Source organism: Grampus griseus (genome assembly GCF_964374135.1).
Source record: "Grampus griseus genome assembly, chromosome: 14".
NCBI lineage: Eukaryota > Metazoa > Chordata > Mammalia > Artiodactyla > Delphinidae > Grampus > Grampus griseus.
Window position 1 is genome coordinate 64,201,725 of NC_139008.1, and position 16,722 is coordinate 64,218,446.

General features: G+C 38.1%; 1 protein-coding gene across 1 annotated transcript in view; it reads left to right on the forward strand.

Annotated features, from left to right (window-relative positions):
• Positions 1–514: 514 nt before the first annotated feature.
• The window catches only part of ASIP (agouti signaling protein), a gene marked incomplete at its 3' end in the record, with an annotated part of 90,267 nt that continues 74,059 nt past the window's right edge, over positions 515–16,722 (forward strand). Inside the window, exon 1 of the mRNA XM_082671391.1 lies at positions 515–554. The remainder of the gene's footprint in view (positions 555–16,722) is intronic.

Here is a 16,722-nt window from a genome sequence, read left to right on the forward strand (position 1 = left end):
TGCGATATCTATGCTTAGTATGATATCTGTGAGCTCAATTTCTTCTTCTCTTTTTCTTCCTCTTTTTCCTTTCTCTCCCCTCCTTCCTCTTCCTCATTTTCTTCTACTTTGTTTGTTTCTTCTATAGTAAAAATTTCCCCAAGCCCTCGGTGCCTAAATGATTTTTGCCTGGTACATTCCACTAATTGAAGTTTCGTAATCACAGTTTCTTATTCGGGTGTGAATTTTCCTATATCTGAGCACCCAAATTATTGTAAACGCAGCCGGCCCTTGCCCACGCCTTGTGTACAGTTACCTGATATAGTACCAGAGAAGAGAAGCCTGCAGGTTTGTGCCTTTCACTGTACCAAAATGCAGAGCTCTATTGACGTACGTGTAGGAAAGAAGAACCTTCGTGGAGGGAGCAGCCATGTTGCAATGAACCGACAACACAGATAATATGAAGAACAAATCCAGGGAGAAATGGAACCATACGCTGGAAGCATGAAGTTACAATAGTTCCTTTGGTCAAACTGCTCTGAAAATGCAGGAAAAGACTCTCACTCATGTTGAAGGTAGGGCATGTGTCTGCATCTGCTCTGCTTAAACCACAGGGATCTCATTAAGGATCGGGGCACTGACACTGATGGCTTCATTCTGGGCATGACCCTCAGCAGGATGGCCCCATGCAAAGGTAATTAGCAGGAATGGAGGGATCATTATAGCCTTTTGATTTGGTCACCCAAACATCCTGTCAGACAGATGTAGAAAGGAGACCAATCTTTACCTCAAAAGAAGTAAATTGTGGTTGAAGTGTCTGGTTTCAGTCTCTCTTAGGTTGAGGCTTTGAAAAATAGACTTGTGGGTCTAGGAAACCACATACCAGATTCAATTGCTTTGGAGCCCTGAGAATATTCAAGGATATAAGGAAATATATAACGCAATTCAAGACAATTATTTTAATTGGCGGTTTTACTGTCTAGTGCAGTAAGCCTCATTTTGTGTAAGTGGCTCGGGGTTGGAATGCAATCTGGGAAAGGGCTATTTCTGGTTCTTCAAGACAGTCTGAAGGATTATCAAAAGTTAAAATAACATAAAACTTGCCATCTTTCGGTTACGCCATGAATCTTTCTCTCTTCCAAGCACTTCTACATATGGGTAAGCATTCTAGCAAAGATGCAGTTACAGTCCAGCAGGAGGAAGCAAAGGAGCCCAAGTGTTCAAAGTTGGACAAAAGAGCCAGGACACTAGTCAAAAAGAGAGAAGAGCTATTACAGAAGAGAAATAGAAAATAGAAACCAAAAAGATCAGATGTCGGTGTATGTGTTGGGGTTGGGGGATGGTGGAGGGTAGCAGAGCGTCATCTTTGATTGACATAAGAAAGAATATAGTTCAGGGAGAATGTGCACAAAGACATAGATCATGGCTTGAGAGAAAACTGACTTCAGTTGGGTAGGGAACATTTATTCAGATTTTGGGGAGAAAATTGGAAAGAACTGTAAAACTAAAGTCTGTATCCAATTTGAATACCTATGCAGCTGGGTCTTGGGGCCAAAGTAGTCCTTAGATCTCCTAGAGGTCTGCATTTGCTCAAAAGGCAGCTCTCTTGAGAAAAAAGAAGACGAATGGGGGCATTGCAGTGGGGGAGAGGTCCATAAGCCCTTCTCATGGCCTGCGCACAGGTAGGACACAGCCACAAATTGCCTGCTAGACAGACACCAGTTCTGTCTACATCTGTTCCCGAAACCCGTGCTTACAGATTCTTTCTTTATATTCAGGTGTTTTTAAGAAGAATCAGCTTGGAGCAAAAGTACTAAATTCAAAACATTCTAAAACCACAATTTAAATCTTATTTAAAAGATGAGAAGTGTGACTCTTTCATTTGTTTAGAAATAGTCACTGCAGACAGTATCCCATGTGTTTCACTCTTTCCTTGGTTTGTTCTGCTCTCAAGTGCCATCAGGCCTCATTCAATACAGTCAGTAATTGGACTTTTAGAAGAGGGAAAAGTGGTCATTTAAAATTGCCTCCTTGTGTCCTGTAGTTGCACCCTTTGACATTTGCTTCCAGAGAAGCGTATACAGTGATGACTGACTAGGTATCTGCTTTAAGTTAGTTCAACTGTGAAATAAATTAGGAGGCCATCCCCATCCTTAGCATCACTGTAAGTTAGGGACGCAGAGAAAAATTCACTGGACCCTAGTGAAGGCATTCACGGATTAGAGCTTCGGTGTGGTCAGGTGACCTGATTCACAGGAGCAGCAGGCCCTGGTGCACAAAGCTCAGGAATAGGAATTAGGAGACCAGTTTCTAGTCCTGCATCTACTTCTAACAGCCTGTGAGGCCTTAATCTAGTCATTGACCCGCTCAGGGCAGCCATCTTTCCGTGCATAAAATGGGAAGACAAAGACCAGCTTCCCCTACTTGTGGATAAGATGAAAGCTGAAAGTATCTGCCTTAGCTAGGGGAGAGGGAGTGGGGTCAGAGGGAGACAGTTGTGACAGCTGACTTTGTCATTTGATTACTTAATTTTTAAAATCTTGATCTCCCTCTTCACTGGGATCCTGAATGGTCTGGACACACTTTTATTTTCTTTTAAGTAAAGTTGTTATTGAAAGTTTTTCTGTTTCTATTAGACAAAAAAACCTTCAACTTGACGAATTTTCACCACATAAACACACCCAGGAAACCTAAACCTAGATCTAGAAATAGGACATTACCAGTACCCAGAACCCCCTCATGCCCTCTTTAAGTCCCTTTCTTCCCAAGGGCAACCACTAACCTGACTTCTAACACCATAATCAAGTTTTGCCTGTTTGAGGGTTTATGTATGTGTGTATATACTTTGATGTGTGACTTCCTTTGCTTAATATTATGTTTGTAAGATTCAGTTATGTTATTGCATGTAGTAATATTTTGGGGTTTTTTTGGGTTTTTTTGTTTGTTTGGTTGGTTTTTTTGTTGTTGTTTTTTGGCTGCACCACGCGGCTTGTGGGATCTTAGTTCCCCGACCAGGGATTGAACTCTTTGCCCCCTGCAGTGAAAGGGTAGAGTGCTAACCACTGGACCGCTAGGGAATTCCTACATGTAGTAATATTTTATTTTCATTGCTCTATAATATTTCATGAATTTATATACCGCAATTTATTTATCCATTGCCTTATTGATGGACATTTAGGTTGTTTCCAGTTGGGGACTATTATGAACAGTTCTATTAGGAACATTTATGAACAGTTTTTTGCTGAACATATGAATGCATTTCTATTGGGTATATCTAGAAATGGAACTGCTGAATTATGGGACGTGTGAGTTCTGCTTTAAGAGATACTGCCATTTTTCCAAATTAGTTGCATCATTTTACACTCCCACCAGCCATGTCTGAGATTTCTCCTCAACACTTGGTATTGTCTGTCTTTTACATTTAGCCATTTTGGTGGGAGAGTAGTGGAATGCTTTTTTATTTTAATTTATATTTCCTTGATGACTAATGAAGTTGAGCACGTTTTAACATATTTATCGGACATTTGGATATACTGTTTTGTGAAATAACTTTCAGGTCTTGAACCTATTCTTCTGTCGGGTTGTCTGACATTTTTATTGATCTATAAGTGTTCTTTAAATATTATGGACATTGTTGTGTACATGTTGCAAATATCATTTCCCACAATGCTGTCAAATCATATTGGAGCCTGAGGCAAAGGAAAACTCAGAAATACTGATACCTATCTTTATTTAAAATTATGACATTTTGCTCATCATGGATTTTTAAAAATTAACTCTGCTTTTTAAAAATATTGCATAATGTCTTATTTGTTTTGATTACTGAGGGGTTTTTTTGGTGCCCCTTTAAAAATTGTGTCCAAGCTTAGCACCTCACTTGCCTCACCCTAAACCTGGCTCTTATTCTATTCTGTGGCTTGCATTATAGTCTTTCTAGTGTTATTTGTTGAAAAGGAGTTCCTAATTTAAATTAAAATTAATTGAATTGGATTTTTCAAGCTTTTCTTTTATGGTTAGCATCTTTTTTAAAACTTCTGTTTAAGAAATTTTTTCCTACTTAAGTCATAAAGATATTCTCCTATAATTTCTTTTAGAATAGTGCTCTCCAATAGAACTTTCTGCAATGATGGAACTATTCTCTATCTGTGCTGTCCAATATGACAGCCAATATGATGCAGCTATTGAGTACTTGAAATGTGGCCAGTATGTCTGTTGCACTGAATTTTAAATTTTATTTCCTTTAATTAATTTAATTAAATATAGCTAGTGGCAATGTAGTCTGACAACGTTGTCCACCTGGAATTGATTTTAAGATATGCTATAAGGTCATGTCTCCTTTTTTTCTTCCATATGGATATCCAGTTGACCCAGGATCGTGTACTGAAAAGACTGTCAATTCCTTTTATAATTTACCAATATATGTGAATCTGGTTCTGGGATGTCCATTCTTTTTCTATCTATCTATTAGTTCGTCTTTGTGCCAATTCCATGCTGTGTCAAATACTGTAGCTACTATAATGAGACTTAATACATAATAGAATAAGTTTTTCATGTTTCTGGTCTTCCCCAAGAGGTCTTGGCTATTCTTGAACTTCTGCATTTCCACATAAATTTTATTTATTTATTTATTGAAGTATAGTTGACATACAATATTATGTTAGTTTCAGGTGTACAACATAGTGATTTGACATTTAAATACATTATGAAATGATCATCATGATAGGTCTAATAACCATCTGTCACCGTACAAAGATATTACAGTATTATTGACTATATTTCTTATACTGTATATTACATCTTGTGACTTATTTATTTTATAACTGGAATTTTGTCCCTCTTAATCTCCTTCACCTATTTCACCCAACACCCTATACCTGTCCCCTCTGGCAATCAGTTTGTTCTCTGTTTTCTGATACAGTTTGTTCTCTGTATCTATGTCTATTTCTGTTTTGTTTTGTTTGTTTTGTTTTTTAAGATTCCACACGTAAGTGAAAACATATGGTATTTGTCTTTTTCATTCCAACTTATTTCACTTAGCGTAAGTTGTGGCATGTTGTGGCAAATGGCGAGATTTCATTCTTGTTTATAGTTCATGATATTCCATTGTGTATATATACCACATATTCTTTATCCATTCATATATCAGTGGATATTTAGAATGCTTCCACAGCTTGGCTGTCGTAAGTATTGCTGCAATGAACATTATTGTACTGAACATATATTATTCACACGAGTTTCAATTTAGTGGGTTCGTTTCCTTTTGTTTTCCACCCAGAAGTGGAATTGCTAGATCATATGGTAGTTCTATTTTTAATTTTTCGAGGGACCTCCATACTATTTCCCATAGTGGCTGTACCAATTGATATTTGCACTAACAGTCCACAAAGGTTCACTTTTCTCAACATCCTCACCAATTATTGTTATCTGTTGTCTTTTTTTGCTTTATTTTTTTTAACATCTTTATTGGAATATAATTGCTTTACAATGTTGTGTTAGTTTCTTCTGTATAACAAAGTGAATCAGCTAAATGTCTACATATATCCCCATATCTCCTTCCTCTTGCATCTGCCTCCCACCCTCCCTATCCCACCCCTCTAGGTGGTCACAGAGCACCGAGCTGATCTCCCTGTGCTATGCAGCTTCTTACCACTAGCTATTTTACATTTTGTAGTGTATATATCAATGCTACTCTCTCACTTTGTCCCAGTTTACCCTTCCCCCTCCCCATGTCCTCAAGTCCATTCTCTACATCTGCATCTTTATTCCTGTCCTGCCACTAGGTTCATCAGAAACATTTTTTTTTTTAGATTCCATATATATGTGTTAGCATACGGTATTTGTTTTTCTCTTTCTGCCTTACTTCACTCTGCATGACAGACTCTAGGTCCATCCACCTCATTACAAATAGTTCAATTTCGTTTCTTTTTATGGCTGAGTAATATTCCATTGTATATGTGTGGTACACCTTCTTTATCCATTCATCTGTCAAGGGACACTTAGGTTGCTTCCATGTCCTGACTATTGTAAACAGTGCTGCACTGACCATTGTGGTACATGTCTCTTTTTGAATTATGATTTTCTCAGCGTGTATGCCCAGTAGTGGGATTGCTGGATCATATAGTAGTTCTATTTTTAGTTTTTTAAGGAACCTGCATACTGTTCTCCATAGTGGCTGTATCAATTTACATTCCCACCAACAGTGCAAGAGGGTTCCCTTTTCTCCACACCCTCTCCAGCATTTATTGTTTGTAGATTTTTTTTGATGATGGCCATTCTGACTAGTGTGAGGTGATACCTCATTGTAGTTTTGATTTGCATTTCTCTAATGATTAGTGATGTTGAGCATCCTTGCATGTGTTTGTTGGCAATCGGTATATCTTCTTTGGAGAAATGTCTATTTAGGTCTTCTGCCCATTTTTGGATTGGGTTGTTTGTTTTTTTGATATTGAGCTGCATGAGCTGCTTGTATATTTTGGAGATTAATCCTTTGTCAGTTGCTTTGTTTGCAAATATTTTCTCCCAATCTGAGTGTTGTCTTTTCCTCTTGTTTATAGTTTCCTTTGATCTGCAAAAGGCTTTAAGTTTCATTAGATCCCATTTGTTTATTTTTGTTTTTATTTCCATTTCTCTAGAAGGTGGATCAAAAAGGATCTTGCTATGATTTATGTGATAGAGTGCTCTGCCTATGTTTTCCTCTAAGAGTTTGATAGTGTCTGGCCTTAGGTTTAGGTCTTTAATCCATTTTGAGTTTACTTTTGTATACAGTGTTAGGAAGTGTTCTAATTTCATTCTTTTACATGTAGCTGTCCAGTTTTCCCAGCACCACTTATTGAAGAGACTGTCTTTTCTCCACTGTGTATTCTTGTCTCCTTTATCAAAGAGAAGCTGACCATATGTGCATGGGTTTATCTCTGGGCTTTCTGTCCTGTTCCATTGATCTATATTTCTGTTTTACTGCCAGTACCATACTGTCTTGATTACTGTAGCTTTGTAGTATAGTCTAAAGTCAGGGAGCCTGATTCTTCCAGCTCCGTTTTTCTTTCTTAAGGTTGCTTTGCCTTTTTGGGGTCTTTTGTGTTTCCATACAAATTGTGAAATTTTTTGTTCTGGTTCTGTGGAAAATGCCATTGGTAGTTTGATGGGGATTGCATTGAATCTGTAGATTGACTTTGGTGTATAGTCATTTTCACAATGTTGATTCTTCCAATCCAAGAACATGGTATATCTCTCCACCTTTTTGTATCATCTTTAATTTCTTTCATCAGTGTCTTATAGTTTTCTTTATACAGGTCTTTGTTTCCTTAGGTAGGTTTATTCCTAGGTATTTCATTCTTTGTGTTGCAGTGGTAAATGAGAGTGTTTCCTTAATTTCTCTCTCAGATTTTTCATCATTAGTGTATAGGAATGTAAGAGATTTCTGTGCATTAATTTTGTATCCTGCTACTTTACCAGATTCATTGATTAGCTCTAGTAGTTTTCTGGTAGCATCTTTAGGATTCTCTATGTATAGTATCATGTCATCTGTAAAGAGTGACAGCTTTACTTCTTCTTTTCCTTCTCTGATTGCCATGGCTACAACTTCCAAAACTATGTTGAATAACAGTGGTGAGAGTGGGCAACCTTGTCTTCTTCTTGATCTTAGAGGAAATGGTTTCAGTTTTTCACCATTGAGAATGATGTTTGCAGTGGGTTTGTCATATATGGCCTTTATTGTGTTGAGGTAGGTTCCCTCTATGCCTACTTTCTGGAGAGTTTTTGTCATGAATGGGTATTGAATTTTGTCGAAAGCTTTTTCTGCATCTATTGAGATTGTCATATGGTTTTTATCCTTCAGTTTGTTAATATGGTGTATCACATTGATTGATTTGTGTATATTGAAGAATTCTTTCATTCCTGGGATAAACCCCACCTGATCATGGTGTATGATCCTTTTAATGTGCTGTTGGATTCTGTTTGCTAGTATTTTATTCAGGATTTTTGCATCCATGTCCATCAGTGATATTGGCATGTAATTTTCTTTTTTTGTGACAACTTTATCTGGTTTTGGTATCAGGGTGATGGTGGCCTCGTAGAATGAGTTTGGGAGTGTTCCTCCTGCTATAGTTTGCAAGAGTTTGAGAAGGTCGGTGTTAGCGCTTCTCTAAATGTTTGATAGAATTCACCTGTGAAGCCATCTGGTCCTGGGCTTTTGTTTGTTAGAAGATTTTAATCACAGTTTCAATTTCAGTGCTTGTGATTGGTCTATTTATATTTTCTATTTCTTCCTTGTTCAGTCTTGGCAGGTTGTGCTTTTCTAAGAATTTGTCTATTTCATCCAGGTTGTCCATTTTATTGTCATATAGTTGCTTGCAGTAATCTCTCATGATCCTTTTATTTCTGCAGTGTTAGTTGTTACTTCTTTTTCGTTTCTAATTCTGTTGATTTGAATCTTCTTCCTTTTTTTCTTGTTGAGTCTGGCTAATGGTTTATCAATTTTGTTTATCTTCTCAAAGCACCACCTTTTAATTTTATTGATCTTCGCTATTGTTTCCTTCATTTCTTTTTCACTTCTTTCTGATCTGATCGTTATGATTTCTTTCCTCCTGCTAACTTTGGGGTTTGTTGGTTCTTCTTTCTCTAATTGTTTTAGGTGTAAGGTTAGGTTGTTTATTTGAGATATTTCCTATTTCTTGAGGTAGGCTTGTATAGCTATAAACTTCCCTTCTTAGAACTGCTTTTGCTGCATCCCGTAGGTTTTGGGTCATCATGTTTTCATTGTCATTTGTTTCTAGGTATTTGTTGATTTCCTCTTTGATTTCTTCAATGATATCTTGGTTATTTAGTAGTGTATTGTTTAGCCTCCATGTGTTTGTATTTTTTACAGTTTTTTTCCTGTAATTGATATCTATTCTCATAGCGTTGTGGTTGGAAAAGATACTTAATATGATTTCAGTGTTCTTAAATTTACCAAGGCTTGATTTGTGACCCAAGATATGATCTATCCTGGAGAATGTTCCATGAGCACTTGAGAAGACAGTGTATTCTGTTGTTTTTGGATGGAATGTCCTATAAATATCAATGAAGTCCATCTTGTCTAATGTGTCATTTAAAGTTTGTGTTTCCTTATTTATTTTCATTTTGGGTGATCTGTCCATTGGTGAAAGTGGGATGTTAAAGTCCCCTACTATTATTGTGTTCCTGTCAATTTCCCCTTTTATGGCTGTTAACATTTACCTTATGTATTGAGGTGCTCCTATGTTGGGTGCATAAATATTTACAATTGTTATATCTTCTTCTTGGATTGATCCCTTGCTCATTATGTAGTGTCCTTCTTTGTCTCTTGTAATAGTCTGTATTTTAAAGTCTATTTTGTCTGATATGAGAATTGCTACTCCAGCATTCTTTTGATTTCCATTTGCATAGAATATCTTTTTTTTTTTTTTTTTTTTGCGTTACGTAGGCCTTTCACTGCTGTGGCCTCTCCCATTGTGGAGCACAGGCTCCAGACGCACAGGCTCAGCAGCCATGGCTCACAGGCCTAGCTGCTCCGTGGCGTGTGGGATCTTCCCGGACCGGGACACAAACCCATGTCCCCTGCATCGGCAGGCGGACTCTCAACCACTGTGCCACCAGGGAAGCCCTGCATAGAATATCTTTTTCCACCCCTTCACTTTCAGTCTCTATGTGTCCCTAGGTCTGAAGTGGGTCTCTTGTAGACAACACATATACAGGTCTTACTTTTGTATCCATTCAGCCAGTCTTTTGGTTGGAGCATTTAATCCATTTACATTTAGGTAATTATTGATATGTATGTTCCTATTACCATTTTCTTAATTGTTTTGTGTTTGTTTTTGTAGGTCTTTTCCTTCTCTTGTGTTTCCTGCCTAGAGAAGTTCCTTTAGTATTTATTGTAAAGCTGGTTTGGTAGTGCTGAATTCTCTTAACTTTTGCTTGTCTGTAAAGGTTTTAATTTCTCTGTCGAATCTGAATGAGATCCTTGCTGGGTAGAGTAATCTTGGTTGTAGGTTCTTCCCTTTCATCACTTTAAATATGTCCTGCCACTCCCTTCTGGCTTGCAGAGTTTCTGCTGAAAGATCAGCTATTAACCTTATGGGGATTCTCTTGTATATTATTTGTTGCTTTTCCCTTGCTGCTTTTAATACTTTTTCTTTGTATTTAATTTTTGATAGTTTGATTAATGTGTGTCTTGGCATGCTTCTCCTTGGATTTATCCTGTATGGGACTCTCTGCGCTTCCTGGACTTGATTGACTATTTCCTTTCCCACGTTAGGGAAGTTTTCAACTATAATCTCCTCAAATATTTTCTCAGACCCTTTCTTTTTCTCTTCTTCTTCTAGGACCCCTATAATTCAGATGTTGGTGCATTTAATATTGTCCCAGAGGTCTCTGAGACTGTCCTCAATTCTTTTCATTCTTTTTTCTTTATTCTGCTCCACAGCAGTTATTTCCGCTATTTTATCTTCAGGTCACTTTTCCATTCTTCTGCCTCAGTTATTCTGCTATTGATTCCTTCTAGAGAATTTTAAATTTCATTTATTGTTTTGTTCATCATTGTTTGTTTGCTCTTTAGTTCTTCTAGGTCCTTGTTAAATGTTTCTTGTGTTTTCTCCATTCTATTTCCAAGATTTTGGATCATGTTTACTATTATTACTCTGAATTATTTTTCAGGTAGGCTGCCTATTTCCTCTTCATTTGTTTGGTCTGGTGGGTTTTTACCTTGCTCCTTCATCTGCTGCATATTTCTCTATTGTCTCATTTTGTTTAACTTACTGTGTTTGGGGTCTCCTTTTTGCAGACTGCAGGTTTGCCGTTCCCGTTGTTTTTGGTGTCTGCCCCCAGTGGGTGAGGTTGGTCCAGTGTGTTGTGTAGGTTTCTTGGTGGAGGGGACTGGTGCCTGTGTTCTAGTGGGTGGGGCTGGATCTTGTCTTTTTGGTGGGCAGGGCCACGTCTGGTGATGTGTTTTGGGGTGTCTGTGAACTTAGTATGATTTTAGCCAGCTCTCTGCTAATGGTTGGGGTTGTGCTCTTGTCTTGCTAGTTGATTGGCACTGGGCGACCAGCACCAGGGCTTGCTGGCCGTTGGGTGGAGCTGGGTCTTAGTGTTGAGATAGAGGTCTCTGGGAGAGCTCTCACAGATTGATATTATGTGGGGCTGGGAAGTCTCTGGTGGTCCAATGTCCTGAACTCAGCTCTCCCTCCTCAGAGGCTCAGGCCTGACACCAGGCTGGAGCACCAATACCCTGTTAGCCACACGGCTCAGAAGGAAAGGGAAAAAAAAAAAGAAAGAAAAAAAATTATTAAAATAAAAAATAATAATAAAAGAAGAGAGCAACCAAACCAATAAACAAATCCACCAATGATAACAAGTGCTAAAAACTATACTAAGATAAACATAAAAGTCAGAAACAAATCAGTCATAGACAGCAGACCCCAAGACTTCAATTGCTCCCAAAGTCCACCACCTCAATTTTGTGGTGATTCGTTGTCTATTCAGTTATTCCACAAATGCAGGGTACATCAAGTTGATTGTGGGGATTTAACCTGCTGCTCCTGAGGCTGCTGGGAGAGATTTCCTTTTCTCTTCTTTGTTCACACAGCTCTTGGGGTTCAGCTTTGGTTTTGGCTCCACCTCTGTGTGTAGGTCACTCTCAGGCATCTGTTCCCACCCAGACAGGACAGGGTTAAAGGAGCAGCTGACTAGGGGGCTCTGGCTCACTCAGGCCAGGGAGAGGGAGGGGTACAGTAGTTATAATTGGAATGCGGGGCAAGCCTGCAGTGGCAGAGGCCAGCGTGATGTTGCAACAACCTAAGGTGCACCGTGTGTTCTCCCAGAGAACTTGTCCCTGGATCATGGAACCCTGGCAGTGGCGAGCTGCACAGGCTCCTGGGGGGCTGTGGAGAGTGACCTGTGCTTGCACACAGGATTCTTGGTGGCTGCAGCAGCAGCATTAGCCTTTCATGCCCGTCTCTGGGGTCCAAGCTGATAGGCATGGCTTGCACCCATCTCTGGAGCTCATTTAGGTGGTGCTCTGCCTTCTGTGGGCAGACAGGGAAGGAATCCCCTCCCCTCGTGCACCCCGAAACAATGGTCATTTGCCTCTTAGGCAGGTCCAGACATTTTCCCGGACTCCCTCCCAGCTAGCAGTGGCCCACTAGCCCCCTTCAGGCTGTGTTCACACAGCCAATCCCAGTTCTCTCCCTGGGATATGACCTCTGAAGCCCGAGCCTCAGCTCCCAGCCACCAGCCGCCCTGGTGGGTGAGCAGACAAGCCTCTCAGGCTGGTGAGTGCTGGTCGGCACCAATCCTCTGTGGGGGAATCTCTTCGCTTTGCCCTCTGCACCCCTGTTGCTGTGCTCTCCTCTGTGGCTCCGAAGCTTCCCCTCCCGCCCACCCTCTGTCTCCACCAGTGAAGGGTCTTCCTAGTGTGTGAAAACTTTTCCTTCTTCACAGCTCCCTCCCAGAGGTGCAGGTCCCATCCCTATTTTGTCTGTTTTTTCTTTTTTCTTTTGCCCTACCCAAGTACATGGGGATTTTCTTGCCTTTTGTGAAATCTGATGTCTTCTGCCAGCGTTCAGTAGGTGTTCTGTAGGAGTTGTTCCACATACAGATGTATTTTTGATGTATTTTTGGGGAGGAAAGTGATCTTCACGTCTTACTCCTCCGTCATCTTGAAAGTCCCCCCGTTGTCTTTTTGATGATAGTGATTCTGACAGGTGAGAGGTATTTCATCAGTTTTGATTTCCATTTCCTTGATGATTAGTGATGTTGAGCATCTTTTCATGTATCTGTTGGTCATCTGTATGTCTTCTTTGGAAAAATGTCTATTCAGGTCCTCTGACCATATTTTAATTGTTTTTTCTTTTTTGAGTGGTATGAGTCTTTTGTATATTTTGAATATTAACCCCTTATCAGATATACTGTTTGCAAATATCTTCTCCCATTCAGTAGGCTGCCTTTTTGCTTTGTTGAAAGTTTCCTTTGCAGTGCAAAAGCTTATTAGTTTGTTGTAGTCTCATTTGTTTATTTTTGCTTTTGTTCTCCTTGCCTGAGGAAACAGATCCAAGAAAAGTATTACTAAGACCAGTGTCAAAGAGTTCACTACCTGTGTTTTCTTCTAGGAGGTTTATGATTTCAGGTAAGCCTTTAATCCATTTTGAATTTATTTTTGTATATGGTGTAAGAAAATGGTCCAGTTTGATTCTTTTGCGTGTAGCTGTCCAGTTTTCCAACACCATTTATTGAAGAAGCTGTCTTTTCCCCATTGTATATTCTTGCCTCCTTTGTCATAGATTAATTGACCATATAAGTATGGATTTATTTCTGGGCTCTCTATTCTCTACCATTGATATATGTATCTGTTTTTGTGCCAGTACCATAGTGTTTTGATTGCTATAGCTTTGTAGTATAGTCTGAAATCAGGGACCTTGATACCTCCAGCTTCGTTCTTCTTTCTCAGATTGCTTTGGCTATTCAGGATCTTTCATGATTCATACAAATTTTAGAATTATTTGTTCTAGTTCTATGAAAAATTCCATTGGTATTTTGATAAGGATTGCATTGAATCTGTAGATCACTTTGGGTAGTATGGATATTTTAACAATTAATTATTCAAATTCATGAGCATGGTGTATCTTTCCATTTATTTGTGTTGTCTTCAATTTCCTCCCTCAGTGTCTTATAGATTTCAGAATACAGGTCTTTCACCTGCTTGGTTAAATTTATTCCTAAGTATTTTATTCTTTTTGATGAAACCATAAATGGGATTGTTTTCTTAATTTCTCTTTCTGATAGATAGTTATTAGTGTGTAGAAACTCAACAGATCTCTGTGTATTAATTTTGTATCCTGCAACTTTACTGAATTTATTTATTAGTGCTAGCAATTTTTGGTGGAGTCTTTAGGGTTTCCTATATATAGTATCATGTCATATGAAAACAGTGACAGTTTTACTTCTTCCTTTCCAATTTGGATGTCCTTTATTCCTTATTCTTATCTGATTGCTGTGGCTAGAAACTCCAATAGTGTGGTTGAATAAAAGTGACAAGAGTGGGCATCTTTGTCTTGTTCCTGATCTTAGAGGAAATGATTTCTGCTTTTCACCATTGAGTATGATGTTAGCTATGGGTTTGTCATATATGGCCTTTATTATGTTGAGGTATGTTCCCTCTATATCCACTTTGTTGAGAATTTTTATAATATATGGATGTTGAATTTTGTCAGAAGGTTTTCTCCATTTTTAAGAGGATCATATGATTTTTATCTTTTGTTTTGTTAATGTGGTGTAGCACATTGATTGATTTGCAGATATCAAACCATCCTTGCTCTTCTGGGATAAATTCCACTAGATAATGGTGTATGATCCTTTTAATGTATGGTTGAATTCAGTTTTCCTGCATTTTGTTGAGTGTTTTTGCACCTATATTCATCAGGGATATGACCTGTAATTTCCCTTTTTTGTGATGTTTTGTCTGGTTTTGGTATCAGGGTAATGCTGACCTTATAGGATGAGTTTAGCAGCATTCCTTCCTCATCAATTTTGGAATAGTTTGAGAAAGATAGGTATTAACTCTTCTTTAAATGCTTGGTAGAATTCACCTGTGAAGCTGTGTGTTATTTTGTTTGTTGGAAGTTTTTTTATTACTGAATCAATTTAATTGCTAGTAATGTCTGTTCAGATTTTCTGTTTCTTCTGATTCAGTCTTGGGAAGATATGTTTCTAGGAATTTATCCATTACTTCTAGGTTGTCCAATTTGTTGTCATATAATTGTTCATAGTAATCTCTTATGATCCTTTGTACTTCTGTGATGTCAGTTGTAAATTATCCTCTTTCATTTCTGATTTATTTACTTATTTGAGCCCATTCTCTTTTTTTTCTTGATGATTCTGACTAAAGATTTATCAATTTTGTTTAACTTTTCAAAGAACTAGCTCTTAGTTTCATTAATCTTTTCTAGTTTTTGCCTCTATTTCATTTATTTCCACTATGATCTTTATTATTTCCTTCCTTCTACTAACTTTGGTGGTGGTGGGGTTGTTCTTTTTATTGTTCTTTTAGGTGTAAGGTTAGATTGTTTATTTGAGATTTTTCTTGTTTCCTGACATGGGCATGTATCACTATAAACTTCCCACTTTGAACTGCCTTTGCTGTGTTCCATAGATTTTGCAGTATTGCGTTTCCATTATTATTTGTCTGCAGCGTTTTTGTTCTCTTCGATTTCTTCAGTGATCCATTGGCTGTTTAGTACCATGTTGTTTAGACTCCATGTGTTTGTGTTTCTTCTAGTTTTTTTTCTTGTAATCGATTTCTAGTCACATACTGTTGTGGTCAGGAATGATGATTGAGGGCTTCCCTGGTGGCGCAGTTGTTGAGAGTCTGCCTGCCGATGCAGGGGACACGGGTTCGTGCCCCGGTCTGGGAAGATCCCATGTGCTACGGAGCGGCTAGGCCCGTGAGCCATGGTCACTGAGCCTGCGCGTCCGGAGCCTGTGCTCCTCAACGGGAGAGGCCACAACAGTGAGAGGCCCGCGTACCGCCAAAAAAAAAAAAGAAAAGAAAAGAAATGATGGTTGATAGGATTTCAGTCTTCCTTAATTTATTGAGACTTGTTTTGTGGCCTAACATGTGATCTATCCTGGAGTATGTTTCATGTGCATTTGAAAAGAATGTGTGTTCTGCAGTTTTTGGATGGAATATTCTTTATATATCTACTAGGTTCATTGGTATAAAGTGTAGTTTAAGGCCAAAGTTTCCTTACTGTTTTTCTTTCTGGATGATCTATCCTCTGATGTAAGTGGGGTGTTAAAGTCCCCTACCATTATTGAATTCCTGTCAATTCCTTCCTTTATGTCTGCTAATATTTGCTTTATGTATTTAGGTGCTCCTATGTTGGTGCATATATATTTACAAGTGCTATATCTTCTTTTTGGAGTGATTCCTTTATCATTATGTAATGCCCTTCTTTATCTCTTGTTACAGTCTTTGTTTTAAAGTCTATTTTGCCTGTTATAAATATTGCTACCCAAGCTTTCTTTTTTGTTTCCATTTGCATGGAATATATTTTTCTGTCCCCTCACTTTTAGTGTGTGTGTCTTTAGATCTGAAGTGAGTCTCTTCTAGGCAGCATATATGTGGCGGTTTTTTTTTTTTTTTGTGGCGGTTGTTTTTTTATCCATTCAGCCACCCTGTGTCTTTTGAGTGGAACGTATAGTCCATTTACATTTAAATTAATTATTGATAGGTATATACTTATTGCCATTTTTTAAATTGTTTTCTGGTAATTTTTATTGATCTCTATTCCTTTCTTTTTCTCTTGCTCTCTCCCCTTATGATTTGATTCCTTTCTTTAGTGTTACATTTATATTTCTTTCTCTTTATATTTTGTGTGTTCTTCATTGGTTTTTGGCTCATGGTTACCATGAGGTTCTTATATAACAACCTATGTATTTAGCAGTCTATTTTAGGTTGATGGTCACTTAAGTTTGAGTGCACTCTAAAAACACTACATTTTAACATCTCCCCCTGACACTTTATGTTTTTAACTTCATATTTTACATCTTTTTGTGTGTATACCTTTACTAATTATTGTAGATATATATGATTTTACTAGTTTTGTCTTTTAGCCTTCATACTAGCTATGCAGGTTGTTGATCCACGACATTTACTATATGTTTGCCTTTATTGGTGAGATTTTTTTCTTTCATAATTTTCGTATTTCTAGTTATGACCTTTCTTTTCTGTTTAAA